The following is a 22,668-nucleotide window of genomic DNA, read 5'->3' as shown; positions in this document are numbered from 1 at the left end:
GAAGAGGATAGAAACTTCTGAAATGTTGTGTTATAGAAGAATGCTGAAGATCAGATGGATTGATCATTTAGTCAATAAGGAGGTACTGAACAGAATTGGGTAGAAAATAAATTTGTGTCATAACTTGACTAAAAGAAGGGATCTGTTTATGCGATATATTCTGAGACATCAAAGGATCACCAATTTAGTACTGGAAGGAATACAGTAAGCAGATTCAATAGAATGTAATTTGTAATAACTATTCGGAGATAAAGAGGCTCGCACAGGACAGAATAGTGTGGAGAGCTGCATCAAACCAGTCTTCAGACTGAAGACCACAACAACAACAACAATAATAACAACAACAAGAGGTCAAACATGTTTCCACAACCATTCACACTTCAAGCTAAATCCTGAATTAATTGTTCAAAACAATTTTTGGAGAAAAGTGATTAGTACAACATTTGATAATGTTTTATACCTACCACTGGTTTTGAACAGGTATTTTTGTGTACATGTTGAGGACAGTCTGAAGACACTACAACTGCAATTGTATGAATGAACTACCTATTTGAGATGAAACTGAAGTTTTCTTTGAACTGTTCATCAACTAAATCATTGAGTCAGGGGGTCAGTAAAAGGAACCAATCAACAATTCATTCTGATTGTAAAGTATAGCCTCCAACCATACTACCTCACAGAAACAGTCTACTAAACTAATTCCAACAGCAACAAGCATGTCACCATCAACCGTATTTAATCTGTTCTTTCTGAATACCATTCAGTCCTTCATAAAAACTGCAGCTGAACTCATCTCTGGGCTTCCTGTGTATGTTCTGCACCCTTTTAGACTGAAGTTCTCTTTCCCAAGACCCTCTAATCTAAAAAGCAGCCCAGTCCATTCCACACAGCCTTCACTACCTATGTAACTGCCTCCTGCATGTAGTGGGTACCTGACCTGTTAAGTGGAATCTGAAACCCCACCACCCAACAAATCTGAAACCTACATGAGCACAGAACTGTCTGAGCCTCTGATTCAAACACCCCACCTGCTCTGTGCCAAAGGTCTGCAATTGGTCCTGTTGATAATGCTACACATGGTGATAATGCTACACATGGTGAACTCTGCCTTCATCTCACAAGCAAGACTGGCAACTTTTACCATTTCAACTAGATGCCCGAAGCCAAAGAGAACCTCTTCTGATCCAAAGCAACTCACATCATTAATACTGATATGAGCCACCACCTAGAGTTGGATGCACCCTGTGCTCTTCATGGTATCCAGAAGCACTCATTCCACAGGTGGAATGACGCCTCCAGGTGCACACACAGAATGCACACTAGATTCCTTCCCCTCCTCGGCAACCATATCCCTAAGGGGCCCCATTACACCCTGACATTAGAACTCCCAACTACCAATAATTCCATACCCTGTGAACGCTCAGATCTTGTGGACCAAGGGTCTTCTCCCAGAACAGTGCAAGAGACTGCATATGGCTCAGGATCCATATCAGCCACAGGAACCACCAAACCAATTTTTCAGATGAAATGGGGAGGCCTTTCCATCAGTCCCCCAGAAAGTCACTGCCTGCCACACGCTGAAACAACTCACTCTTGATCACAGGTGAGATGACATCCTTAATGTAGGCAGTGATTTCAGGGCAATCACAGTAGTGGACCAAACAGAGGACACGAGGGTTGTGATGGCTGTACCTTACACCCCAATGTCCAGCCCCCCTCCCCCACAGCAGTGCCCATTGATAAGTCTCAAGCTGTATGACTAAAGCCAGCACTGTCTGTGTGTGTGTGTGTGTGTGTGTGTGTGTGTGTGTGTGTGTGTGTGTGTGTGTGTGTGAAGGGTCTCCCAACTCAGCTGGCATCTGAATGTAGCAATTACAATCCCTATCTATATTAAAGGTTCGGAACTTCTGACGTTCACCTGCTTTATTTCTTCGCTGATCTTAGTGTCAACGCACTGCATTGTTATACTGGCTGAAGCATGGGGTTTGGAAGTTCAACATTCAACACTGACCACTGTAAATGATGTAGCCAACTGTTGCATTTCACAGTTCTTTACTTCTACTGTTCACCTCGCTCCCCCCCCCCCCCCCCCCCCCCCCCCCAAATATTACACAGTTAAGATGGCCATTTCACTATTGGCTAACTTTTGATAAGTCCCATTAATACACACATCAAAAAAAGTTTTGCATCACCTTGGTTCCGAGAGTTCTGGAACCTGTATAGAAAATTGGAATAGAGATCAACATAGACATCATTTCCGCCCTTTTTATTGCTCATGAAAACCACACATTGCATGTTGCACCACCATACAGTGAGACCTTCATCAGAGGTGGTGGTCCAGATTGCTGTACACACTGGTACATCTAATATCTAGCAGCAGGTCCTCTAGCATTAATGCATGCCTGCATTCATCGTGGCATACTATCCACAAGTTCATGAAGGCGCTGTTGGTCCAGATTGTTCCACCCCTCAACGGCAATTCGGCATAGGATCTTCAGAATGGTTGGTGGGTCATGTCGTCCATAAACAGCCCTTTTCAATCCATCCCAGACATGTTCGATAGGGTCCATATCTGAACATGCTGGCCACTCTAGTTGAGCTATGACGTTATCCTAAAGGAAGTCATTCACAAGATGTGCATGATAGGGGGGCGCAAATTGTCATCCATGCTGCCGATATGGTTGCAAGTACTTGTTGGAGGATGGCATTCATGTATCGTACAGCCATTATAGTGCCTTCCATGACCACCAGCGGCATACGTCAGCCCCACATAATTCCACCCCAAAACAGCAGGGAGCTTCCACCTTGCTGCACTTGCTGGACAATGTGTCTAAGGCGCTCAGCCTGACTGGGCTGCCTCCAAACACGTCTCCAACGATTGTCTGGTTGAAGGCATATCTGACACTAATCAGTGAAAAGAACATGATGCCAATCCTGAGAGGTCCATTCAGCATGTTGTTGGACCCATCTGTATCTAGTTGTATGGTGTTGTGGTTGCAAAGATGGACCTCACTATGGATGTCGGGAGCCTACTGCACACACTTTAAGTCATAACACGACGTCCTGTGGCTGCAGGAAAAGTATTATTCAACATGGTGGCATTACTGTCAGGGTCGAACCACGGTACTAACTGTCTAGGCATGGGTGAACTACAGACAACATGAGCTGTCTACCCCCTAGCTGGTGGAAAGACTGGAACTGATTGGCTGTCGGACCCCCTCCGTCTAATAGGTACTGCTCATGCAAGGTTGTTTATATCTTTGAGCGAATTGAATGACATCTCTCAACAGTCAAAGGGACTGTGACTGTGATACAATATCCACAGTCAACGTCTACCTTCAGGAGTTCTGGGAACTGGGATGATGCAAAACTTTTTTTGATGTGTGATAGTTTGCAGGCTAATGTCAGCATACTGCTACAATAGTTAACCGTTGAACATCTATGAGCAGTAAAAACCTAACCACACAGTTCTTGCAGAATAATATTGGACATGTGATACTACTGAACAGACACTGTCATTATTTTAACACATGGCCTATTTGTGTTACACTTATTTCACGGTTAAGTTGATCCATTGTTGTTGATCCAACCAATACAGGTTTCTCATCTGAAAATCGGTCGTGGACTGAATGCTTCAGAACCAAAAATCAGTCCTTTATATATACTCACAATAATAGGTACTTAAACTATACACTGTTCAATGTTTAAGTTACAGAAATTCCAATTAAAACATAACTTATTCAGTTAACTGAATGCACAGAAAAATTCCTTGTTTTTAACAGTTTCTTTTACTACAAAGGTTAGGCCGAATTATTTGTTTAAACAATGACATTAACACATATAGTTGCACAAACAATGCTTTTGATGAACCTGGTAATTATTTTGGAATTAAATAAGAGCTGGCTTTGCTAACATGTTTTCGAAACAGAGCAAAATAAATACTATAACAATCTTAGCAGCAGTTGTTCCAAACATTTTTAATTATTACACAATTTATATTTATTTGTAAGTCAACAAGTCACAAAACAATAACAGATTGCACCCTATAACAAAAAATTAACTAGGAATAGACAAAATACATAAGGAAATTAATTACATACACAAAACTAAGCACAAAATTAGACCTGGTGCTACACTCTTTAAGACTGAGGGCCAACATTTCTCTTTTATGAAAATACAGATTATACTCATATATGTTAATGGTGATTAGTCAAAAACTGAAAAAATGAATTTAGGGAGGCAGATGGCAAAACAAGAGAGGAAGTAAAGAGATCCCAGCTTGCTTTGTCGCATTATCCCCCTCATTGGATTGACCAGATAGATATTGCAATTCAATGACCACAAGTGACCCCAGAAAGTGGGTTTAACATTCTACACACAAAATAATATTACATAAGAAATTTCCTTATCAAAAACTATAGTACATACGTTTTCCAAATTTCTACTTATATGAACTGGCCGTATGAAAATCCCCATACAAAATATTTACATATAATGTAGTGTACAATGGCACAAAATATCCAAAAGTTATATTTTTAATAAAAATTAGGCATCTTCTTCATAAAGGTGTGTTTATACTGAGCTCAGAACATGTTTTTGTTCGGAACATTACATGCAACTTGTTCCCTCAACATGTTGGCAACATTGTTCGTTGTTCACATTCCCGTTTACACTAGCGACCAACATTTCTACGTATTCGCATAGTCTGCTGTGGTGAACTGATAGCTTACTTTGTGTATTCACATCAAGAGATGTGCTATGTCAAGTGAAGAGGAAGAATTAATGACATTTGATGCTGCATTAATAATACTTAACGAAATGAACAGACGAAGAAAACGACGTAGTCTTCGTTGGTGGACCAAAACATACTACAGAAGACGTGGTGGGAATGACATGCTTTGTGAGCTGAATTTGGAAGACTGTTCTGGCTTCACTAGGATGTCACCATCAGATTTTGAAATGTTGTTGAATACTGTAGGACCAGTTGTTTCAAAGAAAGACACAAATTTCAGAAAAGCAATCCCTGTGGAGCAAAGGCTTACTGTTACTCTTCGTTTTCTTGCATCAGGAGACTCCTATCAAAGCCTTGCATATTTATTCCATATTTCAAAGGCAGTCATATTTCAAATAGTTCCGGAAGTTTGTGAAGCTTTGATTGAAGTATTATGTAAAGGTAATTAAGCTATGTTAATAGCACTGAAACACATACCCCAGCAAGAAAAGTGACACAACTCAAAAATGGCAGTTTTGAGTTTATGTCACTGAAAAATATGGATACAATTGCAGTATTTCTTTTGTACATAATATAACAGAATATATTGCCATTAAATACTTACTTGAAATGTAAAAGAAGATTGTACTAGTTCACTATAAGTTTCGTATAATACTTTAAGAGTACTTTCTCAAATATTGCATTTCTGAGAGTTCTGTCACTGTTCTTGCCAGGTTGCAACGAATTTAATTGATTACATATTTATTTTTATATTAGCATTTACATATTTGCATCATTCCATGAAGATAATTTCTTCAGAATCCAAATCAGATATGCTGCCAATGAATGTGACAGGGGAATCTGCAGTTGAAGTTGACGCTGATGATCCTGCTGCGTCTATGTTTATTACTGTATGCTGCTGCTTCCTCAGAGCATTCAGTTCTTCCTTGTACAGCACATCACTTATTCATTTTGTAGCCACCGCCTTTCATAGGGCGGAAGCTCTTTCAACTTAGTGACAACAAATTTTCCAAAACCTGTTGCCGAGTCCTGTTGCAGCTGTAGGTGTTGATGTTGCTGCTGCATAATATTATGCAACATTTCTGCTGCATTAAGAATGGGGTCGCTTCTCCCCCCGCCCCCCTCCCCCCCTTCTTGGCCCGTTTTTGTGGAAGTGGTGTGCTGTCCTCTTCACCTTTCTCTACAGGTTCCTCTGTTTCAGCTGCTGCATGTTGAGGTAGCTCTTCTGAAACCTGAAGCCAAATTTACTTGTTTCAGATGCCAGCTACTGAAGATGAATGGCATTAAAAAAAAAAGTGTGTTCCGCCAGGCACTCCACTTCCCTCATTGCGTGGGAGCAATTGATGGGAAGCACATTGTTCTACAGTGCCCTGTTGGTAGTGGGGGCAATTTTTATAACCATAAAGGATCATTTAGCATTGTGTTGCTTGCTGTAGTTGACACCAACTACAACTTTTTATATGCTGACATTGGCTGCCAAGGGAGGTGTTTTCAAGAATGCCTCCATAAGTGAGCTAATTCACAAAAACAAACTAAACTTGTCACGTCACGAGTGTTTACCTGGAGGGACAAAACCACTACCATATGTATTCATGGCAGATGATGCTTTTCCATTAGAGGAAAACATCATGAAGCCGTATCCAGGTAGGCACAACAGAGCCTTGAAAGAGAGAGTCTATAACTACAGATTGCCAAGGGCAAGGATGAGTGTGGAAAACACATTTGGTATTATGGCTTCAGTATTTCGTGTCTTCAGCCAACCAATGCTATTATAACCACAGAAGGCACAAACCATCACAATGACAGCAGTGTGTCTGACCAATTTTTTAACAAGAAGTTCGGAGTCAAGAAGTTATTACAGCCCACCAGGAAGCTTCGATTCTTTTTGTCCACGAACAGGTGGAGTCATACTGGGGGCATGGAGACAAGATGCTAATGCACCTTCTATTACTGCACTCCCAAATATACCATGGAGAACTTCCCAAACATCCAAGGAAATTCACGACGAATTTGCCAACTACTTTGTGAGCCCATAAGGAGCTGTTCCATGGCAAAATAATTATAGTTAAAATCGTTGTACAAGAGAATAAAATTAATCATATGCAAGTATAACCTTGTTTACCTCTTCAATTGTGTCCTGGGTCTCCTTTGGTTCCTGGATATCATCCAGGAAATGTAGATATTTAAATCCAAACCACTCCATTTGGTAAAGTGTGTCAGTGCCACATCCAGATTTTTTACTTTCCTCTATTTTTCTTTTCTCTCGTTGGTACTGAGACAAGAGAGATTTAATTTTTTGTCCACTTCACTGCTGCTGGTGACAAGCACCGCAGCAACTTTTTGTAATGAATCATGTTTGATTTTACTATTTTTGTAACCTGCGCAACATACATTCCACAGGCACTCCTCTGCCTCATAGAGCGATATCAATTGGAAAATTTTGTCTCGTGACCACTCCATTTCAAATAAAAATGGACATAAAATAAACACACCACTACACTCCAGCAAAACAAACACCAAAACACTCACTCAGAGCAAACGAACACTGGCGCTGCATAGCGGAATTTAGTGGTAACAGGTCACGAACCATGTTTCTTTGATCTCTACCGATGCAGCCATGAAACACTGATTTTGTGTTGCGAACATGTTGCCCACATGTTGTAAACATCGGTAGTCCATTACTAGCCACGAACAATGTTGTGAACAATGTTGCAAGCTCAGTATAAATGCACTTTACGTGATGTCCTTCTTGGATAAACGAAGATTACATTCTAATATACAAATTACTTTACACAAGTCTTGCCTTGCATGAAAAAAAATAAAAAAATAAATCATTATGGGTTCCACAAGGTTAAATTGCACTGCGCATTGCAGTTCATTTTCAGAACTTGTTCAATGTTTAGTATTTTGCACAAGCACTTTCACTCTTTCAATGAGTCCATGCCTTCAACAAGTCCATGTGGCAGTTAGTAAGGAAATGCACTGCTATCAGTTCCATTGGAGGTGGTTCTCCTCCGCCCCAGTACATGAAAAAATCAGACATACAGCTGGGGTAAGCATTATTGTCATCTACTGAATCCAACACAGAATGTTGAACCCTGCTACTTGCTAACTGCACAGGAAATTAGTTCCAAATATTACATCAATGTTGAGAATTTGAATCGCCAAGAAATTGCACTCTAAAAGCTGTCCTTCCAATTCCACAGTTAGTAGTACCTCTCGTTTCACATTCTTTGATAGCTTACAAGTAGCACCAATAATTTTTATTCCAGAAACGTGCATCACTACCCTATTCTCTGTGTGCTTAATAGATTCAAAAATGCCTGTGAAGTGCCATTCAAATCACTACCACTGTCCAGTAAACACTTAACATGTACACCTTGTACACTTTCTTTTTACTTACCCTGCAATCTTCTTCATACCACAAATCCTCAATCCTTTTCCTGGAAAAACTATCATCCTGCTTACCAAAACAATTATCAGACACAGTCACATGACAGGTAGCATGGTCCTCTTCCTCATTACAACTCTCAAACTCCAACTCTTCATTAGGCCTAATATTATCATCCTTCATTCTTTGTTTACTTATGACATTGCCATCACTTTTCTCTATGATTTAGATTTTGCACCTATTCCCCCTTTATCTCCATTTCAGACAATTTTGAATCTTTATTTTTACTTACTTTTACCAGTTTTTCCTCTACCACTACTGCGCACTTGGTTTCTACCTCCGTTTATAAATCATTTTTAATCTGACCAACTTGGTTCTCAAGTTTAACCCTACTTTCAGCACAAAATTACCTGGGTGCTTGGGCTTCATCTTAACACTGTTTCTCGGAAGCCTCCACCCTCCTACTATAGCCATCACAAAGCTTCATTCTCTCTTCTTCACATTTATTACTCATTAATGTTAATTTCTCATTAGTATTATATACTACTTTCTTTATACTATTTCCCAAACTACTGATGTCTTTTTACAAACTATTAATGTCTTCTTTCATACTCATACTACTCATAATTTACCTTAACATCACTTCCAATTTTCTGTAACCACTATCATCCTCTGAATCATTCCCCATTAAGTCTTTTTGTTCATTTAAAAACTTAACCTCTACGGCTTTGTTATCAATCACATCACTCCACTGTTGTCCATTTCCCCCCATCACACTGTCTTGTTTGTTAAGGCCACATAATAATGTATCACATAATATAAAACAATTTTGATGAATTACCTTATTCTTATTCATTCTTCTCCTGCTGCTGCTGTGTTTGTCTCAATTCATCATCTGCATGGCTGCTGCAAGTTGTAATTTTCTCAGTGATGCATGTTGTTTATCCCAGTCAGCTGCATCCACCTGCGTGCTGATTAGCTGCTCCTGTACTCAATTTCTGCATGCATAGAATCCACTCGCTGATTGGCTGCTGTCATACTGTGACCATGAAACCCATGCACTGATTGGCTGTTGCACTTCCTTCATTAGAACCACTGTATTGTAAATTGTTCTTTAATTCATTGTTTAAAGTTCGCAAGTCCCAGTTTATTATGCCCAAATACAATAGTTCTCACCAGAAAGGGCATCATATGTGACATTCACCTGCTTTATTTCTTCATTGATAGTCTTCAGTGTCGATGTACTGCGTTGTTATACCAGATGAAAAATGGGGTGGGGGGGGGGGGGGTGGAAGTGCAACACTGACTATTGTAAATAGTGTAGCCGACATTTGCACAGTTGCGTTCCACAGTTCTTTACTTTTGCTGTTCAAACCCTCCCGCCCCAATATTACATATTACACAGTTAATATGGCCAGTTCACTATTGGTTAATTTTTGATGAGGCTCATTAATAGTTTGCAGGCTAACATCAGCTTACTGCTACAATAGTTTACTGTTGAACATCTATGAGAAGTAAAAACCTAACCACACAGTTCTTGCAGAATAATACTGTATATGTGATACTATTAAACAGACATTGTCATTATTTTAACACATGGCCTATTTGTGTTACACTTATTTCATGGTTAAGTTGATGCATTGTTGCTGATCCAACCAAAACAGATTTCTCAGGTGAAAATTGGCCATGGACTGACGGCCTCAGGACCAAAAATCAGGCCTTTATATATCTTCACAATAGTAGGCACTGCAACTATACATTGTCTGATGTTTGAGTTACAGAAATTACAATTAAAACATAACTCATTCAATTAATTGAATGTATAGAAAAATTCCTTCTTTTTAACAGTCTCTTCTACTACAAAGGTTAGGCCAGATTATTTGTTTAAATAATGAAATTGACAGATATAGTTATGCAAACAATGCTTTTGACAAACCTGGTAATTACTTTGGAATTAAATAAGAGCTGGCTTTGCTAACATGTTTTCGAACAGACCCAAACAAACACTTTAAGAATCATAGTAGAAGTTGTTCCAAGCGTTTGTAATTATTACCGAATTTATATATATTTGTAAGTCAACAACAGACTCTAAGTCATGAAACAATTACTGATTTCACCCCATAACAAAGGATTAACTAGGAATGGACAAAATAAATTAGGAAATTAATTACATACATAAAACTAAGCACACAATTAGATCTGGTACCATTTTCTTTAAGACTGAGGGCCGACTTTTCTCTTTTATGAAAATTCAGATTATGCTCCTATATGTTAATGGTAATTAGTCAAAACTGAAAAAATGAATTTAGGAAGCCATATGGCAAAACAAGAGAGGAAGTTTGCTTCGTCACAAACTATAGACTACACAGTTACTGAAGTGCAGAATTGTGGGTACAAACATGCTGCTGTTGATGAGACAGGAGCTGCTGCCCAGCTAATGTGTTTCACAGTACCAACAGCAGAAATATACACTACACTGTTATTAAAATAAAGAATTGTGGTTACTAGATGCATAAACATAAAAAATCAAAAAATGAAGGACTTAGACTAACAACAATATTACAAAAAGAATAGATTGCTACTCAACATATAGAGCAGATGTAGAGTCGCAGACAGACACAATGAAAAGGTTAAATGCATTTAAGTTTCAGCCAAACGGCCTCCTTCTGAAGAAGAAAACAACACACACACATTCACACAAGCACAACTGCCCCCCCCCCCTCTCTCTCTCTCTCTCTCTCTCTCTCTCTCTCTCTCTCTCTCACACACACACACACACACACACACACACACACACACACACACACAAAACCACTGTCTCCAGCTCCTGAGGACAGACTGCATACTACTACACCTGATGGGAGAAGAATTCCGTGGGTGGTGGGGATAAGAAGGAGACTGGAGTGGGGAAGGTGAGGGATAACAGGGCAGGAGTGGAGGAAGATATAGAGCTGCTTGGCACAAAGTAGATAAGCGGAAAAAGACCAGTTGTTGTGTTGGCAGAATAGAAAGCTGTGCAGTGCTACAGTGGGAGCAGGGAAGGGGATTAGATGGGTGAAGGACACAGACTAGTGAAGAAGGTTGAGGCCAGGGGGCTTAGAGGAACATTGAATATGTTTCAGGGAGAGTTCCTACCTTTGCAATTCAGAAAATTGGGTGTTGATAGGAAAGATCCAGGTGACACAGGCTGTAAAGTAGTCACTGAAGTGAAGCCCACTGTGTTGGGTAGCTTGTTCAGCAAATGAATGGTCATCTGTCTCTTGGCCGCAGTTTATCAGTGGCCATTCAAGCAGGCAGACAGCTTGTTGTCTGCCTGCTTGAATGGCCACTGACAAACTGCGGCCAAGAGACAGATGACCATTCAGTTGCTGAACAAGCTACCCAACACAGTGGGTTTCACTTCAGATAGAAAGCAGCACAGCGGATGTAGCTCAGTTTATGGGTAGGATATTCCTCACTTCAGGGCAGAACAAGAGACAGTCAGAACCCTGGTGGGGAATGTGATTCAGTTGCTCCAGTCTGAATGGCACTGAGTCATAAGGGGAGTGCTCTTTTCTGGCTGGATGATGGTTACTTGGAAGATGGGGGTTGAATTTCTGAGTGACACAGCACAGAAGATCTGTTTTGCACAAGACTTGGTGTGTTATTTCAGTCTGTGAATGCCTCAGAGAGACCCTTTGTATATTTGGACAGCGACTGTTCATCACCATGGATGTGATGACCAGAAGGTTGCTTGGCTATATGTAAGGGACTTCTTGGCATGGAATGGGTGGGTGTTGTCAATGTGGAGGTATTACTGGTGGTTTGTAGGTTTGATTGGATGGAGGTACTGACGTATTCATTCTTGAGATGGAGGTCAACACCAAGAAAGGTGGTTTGTTGTGTAGTAGTAGTAGTAGTAGTAGCTTTATTCCTCCGCAGATCTCTTTTTACAAGGATATAGGAATATAGGACATGTCAAAGTATTTACAAATTTAGATTTATTTAAAATAAGCTAATTCGTACACACATATATTTACAGACTTCTAGTTAGAGAAAATCATTAGATTTACTCCTGGTATACAATATTTTTTTTACAAATAACTTATTAAATAATGTAATGCCACACTGTTCACTCATATCTCACTATCAGTCACTGCACACACTATACACACATTGTTTCATATCACTTCACTCACTACACACACACACACACACACACACACACACACACACACACACACACTAGTGATCTCTGGGCCAATTTCTGTACTGCAACTTCCCATCTGCTATCCTGAAAAACTGAGTCAGCATCCCTCCATAATGAATGAGATGTTGAGCTCAGAAAGAGGTGTTAGTATTGTGTTATGCATAGCTTGAGGGTAAGTATTTCTAGAAAGGAAAAAAAACATAAAGTGAAGGTGTTATGTGGAATGTGAAGGTGTTATGTGGAATGTTGGATTTTTATAATTATTATTATTATTTATTTGTATAACATTTTTTATCAAACCCCTACTCTGTTTTAGCTGAGTAATCCTTCAATGTATAAAATGTATTGCACAACAGGTACTTTTTAGCTGCCTTTTTAAATGTGTATTTTGGCTATTTCTTTAATCTCTTTTGGTAATTTATTGTACAGTTTTATTCCTTAGTAGAAAATGCTGTTTTGAGTTTTATGTTTATTTTTTCTTGGTAAATGTAAGTTGAGCCTATCTCTTGTTGCATGGTCATGCACAGAGCTGTTTGTGCAGTAATTACCAATGTTATTTTTGATGTGTACAACTGACTGGTAAATGTATTCACATGGAACAGTTACAATCCCCAGTGTTCCGAACAGATCTTTACAATGAGCTCGAGTAGTATTTTTGGTTATTATTCTTATGGCTCTTTTCTAGAGTTTGAAAACTGTGTTCATTTTTGTGCATTTGTTCCCCAAAAAAGAATTCCATAGCTAAGAATTGAGTGTACGTATGAATAATATGTAACTAAAAGACACTGCATGTTACACACTGATGATAGGATTCTAAGGGCATAACATGCTGATGACATTCTGTTTGCAAGTACCTTTGTGTGTTCATACCACTTCAACTGAGAATCAATATTCATTCCTAGAAATTCTGCATTTGTTACAAAGTCTATAGAGGTGCTATCTACATTTAATTTAACATTGTCATTTTTCCTCTTCAAACTGAAATTCATGGCATTAGTTTTCTTTATGTTCAATGTCACTTTATTACTTATTGGCCAATCATAAACTTCCTTGAGAGTTTCATTTGCTTTCTCAGCAAGGAGTTCTCTTGTTTTCCCAGTGACTATAATATTGCTGTCACCAGCAAAGAGAATTTTTTCACCATGAGTAACACTGCTGGGAAAGTCATTGATGTATATCAGGAACAGTATTGGTCCTAATATGCTACCTTGCGGAACCCCTATATTAATGTATTTTGGTTCTGGTAAGTGTTTTACTAAATGTTTGGATCTGTTTGAAATATGTGTTATCTCTACTCTTTGTACTCTATCTGTTAGGTATGATCAAAACCAATCGTTAACTACCCCTCTTATTCCTAATGATTCTAATTTATTTAATAGAATCTTGTGGTCGACTGTATCAAACGCCTTAGAAAGATCCAAAAATTTACCTGTGACACACTCATCTTTATCAAAAATCCAAAAACATGCCTGTGACACACTCATCTTTATCAAGAGCATCAAGTACAACTTTTGTGAATTCTACTAAGGCTGATTCCATATTTTTGCAACTTCGGAAACCAAACTGTGATTCTCTTAAACGATTGTATTTATTCAGGTAATTCATTAACCTGTCTTTCATAATTGCTTCTATTATTTTGGAGAATGCTGACAGCAGGGAAAGGGCCAGTAATTTTCTACGTCTTCTGCATTACCTTTCGTAAGCAAAGGTACAACTCATGCCTGTTTTAACTGCTCTGGAAATGTCCCTGATGTGAAGGATTCATTTATTATATTTGTTACGGGGCCTTGTATAATTCCTATGCATTGTTTCAGTACACACACTGGTACTTTATCTAAGCTGACTTACCTTTTATTTTTTAGTTTTTGAATTGCTTTACTGACGTCATTCTCTGTGGCTGGAAGTAACATCATTTTATTTTGTGCAACATTATTTACAGTGTTATATTTGTTTTGGGGAATTTTTGCTTTAACTTCTCTGCAATACTTGAAAAATGCTCGTTTATCTAGTTTGCTAAGTGCTGTGGATCATTTATTACTTTATCCCCCTCCCTTAGCAGTATGTTGTTCTACAGTTGTTTGCCTCTCCCCATTTCCTTTTTTATAACATCCCAGATTGCTTTGCTTTTATTCTCTGCATTATATATTATTTTGTCATTAAATGACTTTTTTTGCAGCAATCAGAGCACCTTCCTATTGATCTTTTGTATCTACGATAGAAATTTAAGAATTCTTGATCACTGCAAATCTTTTTCATGGAACTGAGGTGTTTAAGTGTTTGGGAGGACTTCTTAATACCTGCTGTTATCCATCTGTTTTTGTGAGATGTTGATACAGACATGCATACTTTTGGAAATGCCTTTTCAAAGTTCAATTTAAACAATGTGGAGGATTTAGAGAATTTCATGTTCACATTGGTTTCCTTATGCACTTCATCCCAGCTTTGTTTTTCTATTTCTTTTGAAAAATCTTTTATTTTGATTTCTGATAGATGTCGTTTGTAGGCTCATAGTTTAGGGAATGATTTGATGCTTGACTTTAGTGTTGTTATTTGACAGAGATGGTCTGATAGTCCGAGATCTTTTACAGCTACATCACATTTTTCCCTATCCATATTTGTGGCCACATGGTCAATTACTGATGAAGTTGTTGTGGTAACCCTTGTTGCACTATTGACCAACAGGGACATGCCAAAACTTTGAAGGATGTTTTTGATGGTGCTGCTGGATTCATTTATGATGTTAGTGTTGATGTTTATATCCTCACACAGAATTCTGTTGACCTTTGTACTAGAGACTTTATCTAGAACTTCTGTTAACTTATTGAAAAAGTGTCTACACTACCACTGGGAGATCTATACACACACAAAATGATTAATTTCTTGGTGATATCAAGCCCTGTTAATTCAATAGCTGATATTTCAAAGTGTTTCTCTTCACTTACAGTACTGAGGTCATGTCCTGATTTGAACTGTGTTCAGATGGATGATCCTCCACCCCTTGAAGTAGTTCTGAAGTAAGAGTTTGCCTCTTCATACAATGTTAATATTACATGTTGGATTTCTGTGTCTCTACACCAGTGCTCAGTAATACAAACTACTGTACAATTCAAAGATTGGAGGTCAACTTCTAATAGTTGTATTTTATTTTTTATTGACTGCATGTTTTCATGGAGGATTGTGAAGTCTGTGAAATGCCCCATGTTACTCTTTCCAATGGTTTGTTTTTCTCTGTGGCATCTGGTATATGTGATGTTTGTGGTGTTAAAATCTGTCTTGTGAATAATTGTTTCAGTATTTTTTAAAGTGTTGGAGATACTCTTTAGGCAGGGGAACCTGTTGTCTGGATTTATCCTAAAAAAGACCTACTTTTGCTACCTATGACAACAGGTATTTGACCATGTGTGGCCTAAGATCCATCCCCTATACTTTCATGAATCAGCTGTACCAATCTGCCCTTCCCAGTCCTGTTTAGGTGTAGGCTATGCCTAGTGAAACCCCATCTGTTGATAGTCCCAACGGGCACCAAAGAAACATGAGCAAAGTTGGCTGTCCTCAGAGCCATCCCTAACCCCACATTGATTCGCCCCACAGCTCCATCAAGGTGTGGTCGATCATGACGCCGGAACAGCTCAACAAAGTGTATGTTGGTGCCATGAGTCACGGAAGCTATCTTGTCCAGGTCACCACCTACATCATATGCCCCATCACTGTCCAAACTGTTTCCTGCCCCACCAACTATCACTACATGGTCCTCTTTTGTAAAGTCCTTGCATAAAGACCCTTGGTCCTCTATCACATGACTTAGCCCTGTCTTTGGCTTGAAGATACTGGTGGCCTGGTATGCAGTCCCTAAACTTTCCTGTAACTGAGGGCCTACACGTCGCCCATGGTTACTACCTAGCAGCAGTACTTTCTTCTTCCTAACACTTTGTACATTCCTAGGCTTCTTGGCCTCAGTTGAAGTGTGCTGCACATTTCCTGCATCTTGTTCTACCTGAGGCTCTTCTCCACTTAACTCTGGATGTGGTAGATACCTGTTTTTTGTGTTGATGACAAAACTGTCAGATTGCATTCTCTTTCTTCCTATCCTCCTACCAGCCGCCAGTTTCCAACCACCCTCCTCCCCCCTATCTCCCTTGATCCTTATGAGTTCCTTCCTTGCTTCCTCCAACGGTGCCTGAAGGGCACAGATTTTCCTTTCCTGTTCCCCAATCAAAATGTTCCTACTGCATACTCTGCAGTTCAGGAGAGAGCCTCTTCTGTTTTTTCAACATTTTCCCCACTGCATCCCCCCCCCCCCCCCCCCCCCCACCAGTGAAAATATTTCCTACAAGATTGGCAACAAATCCCTCAACTCACTACGCTATAACAGCTCCCACATTTCTCACTCATGGTCAGTTTTGAAAGACTAAATAAGTTTAAGGACTATTTTAAATTAGTCAAGGACGTAAGATTGGCCGTGTGTAAACAAAAAACGACACAAAGGTCTTTAGGTCTTATATGCAGTGGTTGGTTATACCAATTTAGAGATACAATGACAGAAGAATGAATTTGTAATGAATTTGCTTTTAGAGAATTTACGTTATCAGGCATGTTTGGTCAGGTTTTTAAATGTTTATAACTCGGAAAATTTAGGCCTAGATCACGTCTGTCTAACTAGTAAACAGTTACGAAATGTGTTAGTTAAATATGATTTAGAAACATTTAATTACACTTTTATTGCAACAATAGACACTGATGAAACTAGTAGCAGTCTTTTTTAAACGAATTTTGAACTGTGAAAAAAACTTTAATAGAATTTTTTGTGTTTATGTCACGAAAAATTTTGGGTTATGTCGCGATTATCGGGTCTTCAGCTAAAGAACAAGTTTTCTCAAGAACAAGCACTGCTGGGACGCTAATATTCAGTTATGTGGCAAGAACGGACACTACAGCAAGTATACAAAACAAAGAAAATTTAAATTTGAAACTATTTTCTCTTAAATAAGTTCTTTTAGCGAGCGAAGAAAATACCTGTGATCCCACTGGGTGGCCATCTTGGATCTTGAGGAGGACCAAGTGAAGGAAATGGGGCAGAAGATGCTAAGATTCTGGAGGAGTGTGGATAGGGAGCCCTCACCCTCCGTGAAGACAAAAATGTCATGAATAAATCCAAATCAGGTGAGAGATTCGGGATTCTACATAGTTAGGACGGATTTCTGTAGATGACCCATGAATAGGATGGCATAGGATGGTGATACGTTGGAGCCCATTGCTGTGTCATGGATTTGTTTGTAGGTGATACCTTATAAGGAGAAGTAACTGAGGGTGAAGATATAGTTGGTATAGTGACCATGGGAATTTGGGATGTTAGTGTAGAGGGAGGTGGCATTGACAGCATCACATTGGCATAGCGGAAAAGGAACTGGAACTGTGGAGAGTCGGTGGAGGAAATGGTTGGTGTCTTTTACATGGGAGCATATGTTACATGTATTATGCTGAAGGTTTTTGTACACAAGAGCAGAGATTCTCTTTGTGAGGGCACAATGGGGACATCCTGAGTGGTTGGGGTTATAGACGTTAGGAATCATGTAGGATATACGAGTGTGGGGAGTGGTAGGGGTGGATGAGAAGAGAGACAGACTCAGTTGAGAGGCTCTGGAATGGGCCTACGGGTTTGAGGAGGGACTGGAGATCCTGTTGGATTTCTGGAATGGGGTCATTGTGGCAGGGGGTTTTGGTGGGCAAATCTGACAGCTGGTGGAGTCATCCCAGCAGGTAACTGCTGCAGTTCAAAACCACAGTGGTGGAGTTTTCGTCAGCAGGTAGGATTGTAACATCAGAGTCAGATTTTAGTTGATGGATTGCAGTTCTTTCTCTGGATGTAAGGTTAGTTTCCATGTTCACGGATTTAGAGAATGATGGTGTGGCAAGATGGGAGGTAAAGAAATTCAGAAATTTTAACAGAGTGTGATTTGGGGGCAGTGGGTTGGATGGAGGAGTGAACTGGCTCACACAGAGTTCTGTATTGGTTTTGGAGTGAGTATGAATGGTAGGGGTGGCAGCAAAAAATACTTCTGTGGGACTGAGGCTTTTGGGTGAAAGGCTCATGACTGCATTCCAGATCTGTTTAGGTTCTGGGTCCTGTATGGTGGTGGGAGAGTTTCTGAGGATGTGGTAAATGAACTAGGTCTGCAAGGAAGGGCTTGTCAGCTGTGATGGGATGATGTGGATATATGGAGGCTCTTGTATAGGTGATGGGTATGGTAGCTGAAGGCAGGAGTAGAAGGTGAACAGGTTGGAGAGTTTTTTGAGATGAGGTTGTACAAGCTGCTCTAGTTCATGGAGGGCAGGAGTTTCACTGTGGCAGATGGGATGGAGGAATCTTGGATTGCAGAGCAGGAGAATTTTATGGATGGAGAGGAGGTATTGCAAGGAGGTTTGGGCCTGATTTACATGATTTTGCAGGACTAGATTAGTTAGGACCCTGGACTGGTGGAATCTGATTAGACAGCAGTCTCTATGGAAGGAGGGGCTGCAGCCAGAGATGGATAATTCGGTCGTATGGCCATCTGGAGTGACTCCATGGCCTTGGCAACAATGCATGAACTGTATGCAGGGTGGGTTCTGGCTAGGGATAGGGAAACTTTCTGTATTGGAATGAATGGAAGAAGCAAGGCTGCACAGTGGAGGAAAAAAATGCATAAAAATACATAAATTACGCAAAAAAATGTAGGGGAGGAAAACTCATAAAAATATGTGGGAAATGGCTGATGTATGGAGAATAGGTGTAACCAGAGGGAGTACGACTGACGGAAAGAGACGAATAAGAACTAAAATCAATGTGAGAACACAATGGGATTAAAGAGAAAAATAAATAAAAAGATGATAACATTGGATGCAGTTTGGTAGATAGATATGAGTAAACAGAGGGGACAACAAATCTAAATGGATTAGTTGATATTAGTATGTGCATGCTGGAATGAGCGAAGAGAGGGTGGGATGAAGGGAGAAGAGGTTGCTAGATCAAAGTACAACTTTGTGTGGCAAAGGAAGGTACAGAAGATAACACATGAAAACATGCAAGAGCGAGAGAGGAAGTGTGATCAATTTGATTGTCTAAGGTTAATTATATTGGCGGATATAATGTGGGACATGAGATGGTGCACTAACAATTAGTGCAATCACACAGCCATGTGTGTGTTCCAACGAGGCTGTTGATACAGTGTGGCTTGTAAGACACTGAGTGCAGTTTTGAAGGCGACAGGTAAAACACTGGGGAAAAAAATAAAAGAGGACAGACATCTAGTAAAGTAATGCATTAGAGAATAACAACAAAGAAAAACAGCACTGGGTTGTGGGATGGTAGAAAAGCCACTAGACAAAATCAAGCAATAGAAAGTCCAGTATGGAACAACAACAATATTACGAAAAAGATAGATTATTACTCACCATACAGAGGAGATGTTGAACCACAGACAGGTGCAATGAAAAGACTGCTATACATTTAAGCTTCCAGCCAAAAGGCCTTCTTCTGAAGCAGAAAACACACACATTCACAAATCCCCAAGCACAGCTCACACACATGACATCTATCTCTGGCCACTGAGGCCAGACTGTGTACTGCAACTGTGCCTAATGGGAGAAGCAAACCGTTGGTGGTGGGGAGTTGCAGGTGGGGGAGGCATAGTGCTGCTTGTGGAAGTGAGCAGGGACCAGGGACATGGTGGGGACAGAGTAGGGCTGGTAGGTGAAGTTGGAATTTTTTGGAGTGTTCATGTGGGTGTTTGGGGGGGGGGGGGGGGGGGGGGAGAAGGGGAAAGAGACTACTGGGTGCATTGGTGGAATAGAAGGCTGTGTAGTGCTTGAGTGGGGGCAGGGAAAGGGATATGTAGATGAACGACAGGGGCTAGCAAACTCTGTTGATCCATCATGGACAGGGGATATCGGCTGGTTAAGTAACTGTCAAAGTCAATGAAATTCTCCAACAGCCATTTTGGTGCTTCATTCAAAGACTTGAAGTAACCTCTGCTATCAATATTTGAATGAAGCACTAGTGAAACAATTGAATGAACAACTACCAGGGATTTTTGGCACTATGTGACATTTTCGGTTATTTGGAGACGCATATGTGGCCTGAAGATGGCATAGTGAAATACTGAAACTGGTAGCTTTCAAATTAAAATAAAATAACATCTTAAGTTACATGGCTGTTGGAGAATTTCACTGACATTGACAGGGACTAGCGAAGGTTAAGCTGGTATTGGTGGGAAGGATCCAAATTGTGCAGGCTGTGGAGCTGTCATTGAATTGAAGTGGCCATGATGTTCAGTAACTAGATGGTCCAGCTGTCTCTTGGCCAGTGTTTTTGCTGGTCATTCATGAAGACAGCTGCTTATTACTTGTCATGGCCATGTAGAAAGCAGCACAGTGGTTCCAGCTTATTAAAACGCACAGAGTAAATAAAGGTATGTTGCTTCTGGTTATTAGAAGCTTGTTCCAACTCACACCTTCTTTCTAAATTGTTGTTTATTTATAGATTTTTTACTTACACAGTTTAGCGTGTCATCACCAGGAGCACTGTATATGTTATTGTTTTCGGTGTTAGTACTTTGTACACATGCATTTTGTAGTCTCTTCTATTTTTGTTTTAATGGTTTTCACTCACACAGAAGTGTTTTTCTCTTATTAATCTATAATTTCTTTTCTTTGGAGTTGATATTTCAGTATTTAATACCTCAGTGTCATTTTGTGCCACTTAATAATTTAATTTTGGAGCCCACCACACTTGCAAGATTGGCTATTTTGACATATAAATGAATCTCTGGTGTGATTTTGCGAACTTTTCATGTTAATTATTAACTGTATCTAGTACAAAAGGTGCTTTTCATCACTCACTTAAATTGAGTGCTCTACATGAGAAACTGTTTAAATTTTCCATTACTGACAAGGTTGATGTGTTGCCACACTTTTCTATTGGAGCTATCTTTTTTCCCATTGTTTGTTTAACAAATAGAAAAAAAGGTTTGTATATGTGCCACCCAATCCATGTGAGTGGTTGTCTAGCACAATTTTTGTAAACTACACTCACTGATAAAAACTTTATGCACCTAAAAGGGGAATAGGTGGTGAGAAGCAACCTTTTGCACTGAGAATTTAAGTAGTTTTATTTAAATTAATAAAAAAATTTTTGAGTATGAGTACACTGCTTGTTCCTTCTCAATAAAATACTACACCCATTGGGCCTCGCTGTATTCGCTTATTCAGTTGTGAAGCTTGTCATACAGCCACCGATGTCTGACCTGTGTTATTTTATCAGATGCATACAATTGGATCTTACTAGCCAAAAGAGTACTTCAGAATCATACAGGAAGTTTATGATGACTTGTCCCCCCCCCCCCCCCCCCCCCCTCCCTGTGAACAAGCATTGCCCTGTTGAAGTAAGATATCAAGTGTCTGTGCTGTCAGAGTTTCTGGCTCACTGCCAAAAGTGGTCTGAAGTCACACCTGTTGGCTCACTATAACATGACAGTAGATGTAGCACTGCTGTTTCCCTTCCAAAACACTGGCCATCTGCATCCCCTCCCCTCAACAGGCAATAGGCAAAAGGCAACAGTCACAGGCATCTGTAATCTGTGATAGTGCAGAACTAACATTCATCACTGAAAATGATGTGACACCACTTGTCAGCAGACACCAGTCAAGCACTACCCTACATGCATCCACCTGTGTTGCATTAGCAGCAGCCTAGATCTGGGATGGTGATTGAGTAGCCCTCTTCTCCTAATCACTAACAAATGGTATGCTCATGCAGCAGACACGTATGTGAAGGTATTATAATTTGCTACATGCACAGTATGGTTATCTTCCATTGGTATGTCCAGATTTTGTTGACTAACACTCTGATGATGTATGTGGTTCACTTTATGCTCGCATTCAATCCAACACTGGGCTGCTGCCACATCAACGCACCTTACAGAAATCACATAGGATTCAATCAGCCAGCCCCCCTCCTTCCCCCCTCACACACACACACACACACACACACACACACACACACACACACACATGCATACTCACACACAATTATGCTGGTAACACTGTCTCTCACAAGAATGTGACCTTCTCTATAGTCCTTCACAAAACTCACTAACATCTGATGTGGTGCAGGTCTGTAACACGATCCTGCAGTAATAATCTTAATACATTCTGCACCTTCATCACCCCATTGCTAATAAGAGTATTTGCTTCCCCCCCCCCCCCCCCCCCCCCCCCCCCGCCCCCCCAAGCTCTCTACGTCTTATTGAATTATGTCATCATCTGTATTTTATATTTTTCATAAATTTCCAGTTTTTTCTAACTTATAATTAACGAAAT

This window comes from Schistocerca americana, chromosome 1, assembly GCF_021461395.2.
Source record: "Schistocerca americana isolate TAMUIC-IGC-003095 chromosome 1, iqSchAmer2.1, whole genome shotgun sequence".
Classification (NCBI taxonomy): Eukaryota; Metazoa; Arthropoda; class Insecta; order Orthoptera; family Acrididae; genus Schistocerca; species Schistocerca americana.
Note: the sequence above shows the minus strand (reverse complement) of the source record.